The sequence below is a fragment of the Pelodiscus sinensis genome, chromosome W, assembly GCF_052426305.1.
Source record: "Pelodiscus sinensis isolate ZL-2025 chromosome W, ASM5242630v1, whole genome shotgun sequence".
NCBI lineage: Eukaryota > Metazoa > Chordata > Testudines > Trionychidae > Pelodiscus > Pelodiscus sinensis.
In genome coordinates, this window is record NC_143084.1 from 7,121,066 (window position 1) to 7,129,453 (window position 8,388).

At 46.4% G+C, this 8,388-nt stretch overlaps 1 long non-coding RNA gene across 1 annotated transcript; it reads left to right on the forward strand.

Moving 5' to 3' along the window:
* Positions 1–239: 239 nt before the first annotated feature.
* Positions 240–7,002, forward strand: LOC142823221 (uncharacterized). Its single transcript, XR_016348232.1, has 2 exons — positions 240–454; positions 2,787–7,002. It is a non-coding gene; the product is annotated as an uncharacterized LOC142823221 (long non-coding RNA).
* Positions 7,003–8,388: the final 1,386 nt, after the last annotated feature.

An 8,388-nucleotide genomic window follows, 5' to 3' on the forward strand; every position in this document is an offset into this window, starting at 1 on the left:
GTGGCCTGACAACGCGAGATCTGTAATTAGACGCTGCCTTCGCCTCTCGCCTCCATACGGAGATAAGGGTAGAACGCTGACTCTGGCAGGGACCTTGAGATAAGGAGCATCTGGGTGGAACTAAATAACTGTTAGCCATTGGTGTTTGTAATGGGAAGGAGACTAATTGTTATTGTTATTATATTTAATAGACAGTATATAAACTGCTTCATAATTGCTTGTATTTGAAGATCTGCCTCGGTGAGGGGGGGGACTCCCCCCCGTCCGAACCAGTTTTTCCCTTGCTGCAGCTCGTAATAAAACTGCCTCTGGCTACTTGTTGCTTACAAACTCAGAGTGAGGACAATGTTTTCTTCCACAATTTGGTGCCGTGACTCGGATGGCAACGCCCGACTGAAGACAGCGACAGCGGCTGCAGACCGTCCCCCTTCACCCCCAGGGCGCCAAACGAGAGGTAAGAGACCTTTTGAAATCTCTCCTGGGGTGTGGAGGAGGACTGCCTGTAGGGTCGTCTGCTTCTTGTGGGCTCACGCCAGCCGAACTTCTTGAATCTGCAACAAGGTCAGACGCAAAACGGTTCCGGGGAGGTTGTTTTGTTACCCCCGAGTAGGCCTAAGTTTATGCAGTGCTGGGAACTGCTGTGGTATTGGTGGTGCCGCCCCGGGTACGGGAAGAAGGTTGTATTGCGTCCGGACATAAGGCACCTAGGTTTATGCAGTGCTGGGAACTGCTGTGGTTCTGGGGGGAAACGTGTTGTTTGCCGCCCCTGGGGGGAAACATGTTGTTTGCCGCCCCAAATATGGACGAGGTCCATAATGAGAGATGCATCTAAAAGTGGGAAAATTTCTGTGTGTGAAAAGCATGCTGAGTGTGAATGTAATGAGTGGAGTGTGAATGCCGCTGCCCAGGTCTCTGAAAAGTAAGCTGATTCCAGCCGCACCAGGGCTCTCCCACAAGGGAGTTCTGAACGCAAGGGGGGTCAGCCGAACCTCAAGACCGAGCAGATATGTGAGGGAGTGACGACTCCCCTTATTTCATGAGCTGCTGCTAAGGCCTGACACTCTAGACCCAGCAGACCCCTTCTTCGGAGTGTGTAGATTTAGTTTCCTATAAAGCCACTGAGCAGATGGGGAGTGGACAGGATGCTCCCCTGAATGACTAAAATGGATGGGGATCAGTCTAAGCATACCCCCCCCAGACCGCTGAAAGGCACCCCTGCGTACTACATGTACGTGCATCATGGTCCAAGGACCTGTAAGCATTTGACAGATTGACAGAGAAAGAAATTAAAGCCCTGAGGGATGAGATTGAAGCTCAGAAAAGCAAAAATCCGCCCTGCAGTGAGAAATGTAACTTACACGCAAGTGCACAGCCTCTCCCAAGCTTAGGGGGGGAATTTGGCCCAACGTTACCCCCTCCACTCCTTTCTATGCCCAGCCCTATATGGGCCCTTACCACACATACTGAAGATAGAGAGGAGGCACAGAAGATAATTGAAAGGGATCAGATCTTCCCTTTGGAAGAACGGGCTCTAGTTACAAATCTGTCCGATCCAAAGCAAAACACTGAGTTTTGGAATAGACTTAACAGCTTGTGGGAAGTATTCCTCCAAATTCTCAAGGAAGGAATGCCTGCCGACCAGCAAGCCATATTGGCCCTAGGCATTTTGGTTGGAAACATATACACGGAACACAACGCAGGAATAGGAAAGGGCTGCCAAGCAACTTTAGGAGATTCTCAAGCCCTTGTTAGCGAATAGATAACTACAGCCTCTCTGGCTGGAATTGCAGGCTACCCAAGGATGTTTCTCAACGCACAAGTGGGGGCCGTCCAGAAAAATAAACAGTTAAAACCTTTCCCTCACACACTGTTATAATTAGCTTGAGGGCGTGGGAGGACGTAACCTAAAAGCCACCCTAAAAGCCAACTAGTGGGAATTGAATTTGAAGATGTAATTACTAGAAGCTAAATCTGCCCTAACAAGGAGACACATTCTGCAACATAAATCTCCTTACAGAGCATGGTCGAGTGATCCACCCCAGAGTCAGCAGCATAGATCAACTGCTGCAGCATGGATGTTATGAAAACCCTATACTGAGAAGTTTAAAATTAGTAATAGCTGACTGCAATAATACACATTTGGATTTACCTATTGAAAAGAATTAGGAGGTGTGGGGGCTAATGGGAAAGCCCATCCTCCTTACCAAATTAATACTGGACAAACATGTGTCATTGGGAAGGGTCATTTAGCAGGAATCAGGACATAAGAAGGAATTAAGCGATTGTTGTAATATATGAAGGGAAACCTGCTTTAAAAACTGACTCCTTGTTTCTTGCAGCCTTTTTCAATAATCCAGGCAAAGAAACAATTAAATTTAATTATTTGACTACAGACACTTTTGTTAAATATTCAAAAGGAAAAGAAGGAATTCTATTGACACTTAACTGGTTAACTGTATAAAAGAATGAAATCTATACATTCAATCCTTAAGGTTAAATTTACTCTTTAAGAAAACAAATCTTTGTTTTAAGAATCCAAGCCCTGAAACTTCACTGTGTCTCTGTTCAAGGCTGAGTTGATAACACTTTTGGCTTGCTTTCAAATCCAACATTATATGTGAATACAGGCTGCCTGACTATTTCAAAGGAATATAAAACACCTGTCCCCTCAAGTAAATTGTCCAAATATAAACAAAATATTTATAAGCGCCCATTTAACAAAATTTAATGTCAATATTATTATTACTATAGTCTTAATAAGTAACACTGTATATGATTCTTTTCAGGAAAAGAAAAGCTTTTTGCTTGCTGGAACAATAACTAACCAACACCTTGTGCTAAGGAGAAGCATTATAGCTTCACACATTAAGCCTGATCTGTGGTACAAGAGGGAAACTGAGGCATGCCACTGTTGGGGAGGGCTAGCAACTCTAGAGGTAATTCGAGGGAGTGGAAGGTCACGAGTACCGATGAAGCGCTCTTGTTCTCGTAAAGTTGTAGCTCACTCGCCCATGGGAGTGGTAAGGAACTAGCTGTAACCAGTTCCCCTAACAGATCTTAGGCAGTATTTTAAGTTATAATGGACCACCCCGACGGGGGTAGAAATGTTTTCTTGTCTTTCAGATCATCAGAAAGCGCTGGTGCCAGCTGAAGAAAAACAACAAACAACAACAACAAAAAACCATGGTTCTGTGTCATGACAGAATAAGTTTGTGTTCTGTCCAAGTTTGTCTTGTGTGTCTTAATTGTAATACGTATTGCAAATATTGTTGTGTGTAGGATATTGTTTTAATGAAAGGATAATTTGAGTAAAGCAGAAGCATTAATTTAAACCAACAAAATTAATAATTGGGCCCAATCAATTGGCAACTTTAAAATTCAGTGAAAGGATAATAGTTTGGAAATTGTTTAGGCTAGGAGAATGTTAACAATGTCTCCACAGGTGAACAAAAAAGGAACTGGAAGGAAGCAAGGAGTGCATCACGTGAACAGAAGGACTGGGAGTGGGGTACCAGCCCTCTCCCCCACCGGATTGGTTTTGCTTTAATGGCTACACAAATGAAATATTTAGCTTCTGTAAATTTGCACACCAATGATAACGTGGTTTGGCCAGAGATAATAAGAAATTTATAAGTAACAACACGGGCAAGTGGGACATCAGCATATTTAAGTAAAGATGCCCACAACAATGAGGAAACTAGTAACCTCACCATTGCAATAACAGCTACTTGCCCTGCTACTCATTGGTGCCTGATGCCTTAAAAGGCCTCAAGAATTATGGAATTGCATGGGTCCTATTAACAATTAAACATCTGTGAACCATGCTTGGTCCTATAAGAGAAACCGTGACTCTAGTCAATGTAACCTCCTTCAAGTCACATACTTAGAACAAATACACACTAATAGCGATGGGGAATACACGGCCTTGGGCCTCCCCTCATTCACACAGAATTATTTTGTTTATTGTAACAACATGAACACTATGAGGACAAAGAATACACAGTCCTCCAAGTTAAAGTTTGTATGGAGTATTGTGGGAAAGAAGCTAAACACTGACATCAGGCCACTGAAGTTGGACCTACTGACTCCCACTGGGGCTTACCACTTAAAGCCCAGACAAAGGTAACCCCTGAGGCATGGCTGTCATTTGTTAAACAATGGCCATTGCTAACTTGCCCTCATTTGGGTATTATTAACCAGGTCCTTAAGGACAAAATAGAGCCTCCCAATTGTGCATCATGTCCTGAACAGACCTGTCTCAGAACCAGGACAACTGTCACTGGTCCTTACCTTGGTGATGTTCCAAACTGGTATAGACCAGCTGTGTGCTAGACTGGCTAATCAAATTGGCAAGTGCCTGATTAGGCAACGAAGGGGCTTAGCAGATACCATCACAGATTGGTTTGGGCCTGGAAACTCTGTCAGCAGCACTTATGTCATAGCCCAGAAATTATATAGAATCCAGGCTGGTAGATGCAGTAATATACAGTGCCCATAAAGGCCTAGACACCAGCCAAGCCAACCGATTGATCCTGAATAGTTTGAAGGCTCTGTCCAGCTCTGTGTCCATTTCACTAAACCTAACCAGATATTTGGACCAGAGACTAATTGGATTGTTAATTAATGGAACTAAATTAAAGGTATTAGAAGGCCAGTATTGAAGAATAGGATAGCTTTGACCACCCAGCCCTTATGGTGGTGAGTCCCCATCTCCCCCGTGCCTACCCATGGGAGTGGGAAAGTAGAGAATCCATGAGGACCCAAAGGCCCACCTGGACAGGGCATAGTATAACTGTCTGTTTTTGGCCCCTCTGGGGATTCCTCACTCAGATCAGATCAGAATGGTAACCTCCCTGCCTGTACCAAAGCAGGAGCATATAGATAGATCGAGGGCATCGCTTATTCTGAAGGTGTGGGAGCCTCCCTATACCCAGGGATTGTTGCACCCACTTTGATAAGGAAATTTTATGTACCTGCCCATTTAACATCATGACGAATCTGCCTAGGTTTGATGTGGTTGTCTCAGAGAAACAAAAACATCGAGCTGGTCCAAATAAACGGTACCTACTGGTGTTTGACTACCCAGACAGATCACTCCATCCTGCCCCTCTACATATCCATCTGTGTGCATAACAGCCCCTCGCTGGATGATCCTGACCGTTGATGGAATGCGGCTCTATCGCACTTCGGCAGTGATGAGTAACCTAACATGAGATTCTGAGTGGCACGGCGGAAGTAAGTACCTAGAGGAGGGTTTACTGGCCCTGCAGGCAAAGATCGAGGAGTTGGTGGCCAATGCCCAAAGATATGTCGGGGCTGGCCGTCTGAGGTACACACAGATAGGGAAACACCGTGGACCATGCCAAACACCTACCTCTGCAGCACTCAACCAGGCAGTAGAGGTCAAACCTATAATCATGGGCAGCGCCAGTAAGGCGATGAAATATCTTAAAGATGGATTTAAATAGTGTTTGTCAAATTATGTGGGAAGTTTTGATTTTAACATTTATAACAGTGCTGGTGCTGTACTCGTACTTCCAGAGTAAATTAAAACCCCTTAAATTGTATTTAACCTGGTGGGTTAAGGAGAACCCCAAAGTCAAGAGAAAGGAACTACAGGAGTAAACTGAGGCAGTCCATGGTATCTTGCTGAGAACTGACAAACTCAAAGTATTAGGCCAGCTTGGGAAGTAAAACAGTTCAACAGTTACTGTGACCCTAGTTCCCCTGGCAACCACATTCCAAAAGAGCCTCACTTTGATAAGGCTGGTACCAAACAACCACGCGGGATTGTTTTTACAATTTGCTTTATTCCTAGGAAATAACCTTGGTTCCAAAGGAGCTAGCTGGCTTTTAGCTCAGAGAATAGAGACTCGTATGTCCATCAGCGAAAGACTGCTCTAGAAAGACCTTTACCAAGTTTTGCTAACCACCAACACCGCTGTGAAGTGCCAAGAACTGACTGTTGGCCAATGCTTCTCACTGCAAAAAGATCCCTCCATCTCGAAATGATCCTACCCCGATTGCTGATAAGCCTCTCTCTTCTGGTCCTGCTTTCCTACCTGCTGGACACCAGAAGAACCAAAATATTACAGGGTGATGTGCTGGTAACCTCTCCCCTGCATGATGCTGAACCACGACTGTTTCAAGAAAACAAAGAGGAAAAGTCCACTCCTCTGACATCGACAAAAGCCTGTAGTCTAGACATACCCTAAGAACTGACCTTGGTGAAAGAAGCGAAGTATTGTATATTGCCAAGGAGAAACTTGTGGGAGTGGTTTGGGTTTCTCCCTTTGATCTGGACTCTGTGCTTATGGACAGGTACCATCAGCATGTACCTGCCCTCCCTAATTTGGTTACTATTTATGATATGTTGTATGATGTTACTAAAATTATAGAACAGCCCCATCATAGAATTATATTGGGGATATTAATGATTATATTGCTTTTGCTTATTAAAAGTTTCATATTTGATTGTTGTTGTAAGGGATGTGGTGGTAGAGATAGCTTTTGTGTTTGTGCTAATTGTGTAATGTTTAATGAAGGTAAAGGTTTGGAGGGATAGTTGTGCTGTGGGCACAAAAGGGGGGATTGTGGAGGCAGGAAAAAGGGAATAAGGGAATTTGTGTGCAGCCATCTTGGTCTTGTTAACAAGAGAGCAAGAGTCAGGCTAAGTCTGTGGCCTGACAACGCGAGATCTGTAATTAGACGCTGCCTTCGCCTCTCGCCTCCATACGGAGATAAGGATAGAATGCTGACTCTGGCAGGGACCTTGAGATAAGGAGCATCTGGGTGGAACTAAATAACTGTTAGCCATTGGTGTTTGTAATGGGAAGGAGACTAATTGTTATTGTTATTATATTTAATAGACAGTATATAAACTGCTTCATAATTGCTTGTATTCGAAGATCTGCCTCGGGGGGGCTTCCCCCCTGTCCGAACCAGTTTTTCCCTTGCTGCAGCTCATAATAAAACTGCCTCTGGCTACTTGTTGCTTACAAACTCAGAGTGAGGACAATGTTTTCTTCCACAATTGCGACTATGGAGCTCATGGGTGTCATGGTGCGCCTCATGGCTCTGTACTTTTTGAGAACCTATGCACATTGCTCCACCAGGAAGAGGAGGAGGATGAAGCTCTGTGTGGCACAGAGGCCCTGCACAGGCAAGCCTTGGTGCTCATGCTAGTGCAGCCACCAGTCAATCTGCTGGACATCATGCAATGTTAGTTCTGGCAGAGGGAGATAAGCTCAGACTGGTGGTACCGCATTGTGATGCAGAGATGGGATGATCAGCAGTGGCTGCAGAACTTCCACATGTGGAAGGCCACGTTCCTGGAACTCTGTGATGGTTGGGAAAGGTGCATGACCTAAATTCCCTCTAGGGTACACACCTGCGCGCAAAAACAATTTTAGTCCCATTCCATCCCTGACAGACAGAGCAGCCACCCACCATGGGGCTCAACCCCAGGAGCAGCTGGGAAGCCACCACGTGGCACTGGCCCAACTTCGGCTCTTCCCCAGAGCTGGATTTGCAGTCAGGGTGGGCCACGTGGTGGCTGCCAGAGCTCAACTCAGGGCTCCAGTGCAGCGGCTCCTGGAGCCAGAGCCGCAGCGCGGCTGTCCCCAGCTTGACACCAGCAGGGAGCAGTTCAATGCAGCACCAACCAGGCAGGGGTGCTCCTCTGTGAGCCTCCTGCCAGAGCATCTAGCACACAGACTTGCCTATTCCTCAGGACCAGCTGTGTGCCAGGCTTGGCTGGGTGCCAGAGATGGCAGGCTGGTTACCATGCTTAGTGCCAGGCAGGGGGTATCAGGATGGATGATTGCCAGGCATGGTGCCAGCCTGGGAGGGTGCTAGGCTCAGTGCCAGTCTTGAGAGGTGCCAGGATGGGAGGGCACAAGGCTGGGTGGGATCCATCAAGGGGCTTCCAGCTGGGGGGGGGGGGGGTGCCAGGTTTGGAAGGTGCCAGGATGGATGCAAGGTTGGATGCTAGCTGTGCTGGACAGGGGGTGATGTACAGGGGGTGACAGGCTGGGTGGGTGCAAGGCTGGGTGCCAGGATTCATGCCAAGTTGGATGAGTGTCAGGCTGGGTGGTTTGCAGGGTGGCTGGGTGCCAGGCAGGGTGGGAGTGAGGTTGGAGCTGGTAGCTGCCCGGCTACTCCTGGGGTGGGGCCACATGGCTGCATGGCCGCACTGCAGCCCTGGCCCCAGGAGCAGCTGGGTAGCCACCACACGGCCCTGACTGCAGCTCCAGCTCTGGGGAAGGGCTCTCACAGCTGAATGAAATAAACAGAGGTACTGAATCTTTAACAAAGATGTCCCTTTCCCAAAATGATCATAATTAAAATTCATGTTTTAAAATTAATTAACATTAAGTAACACACAGA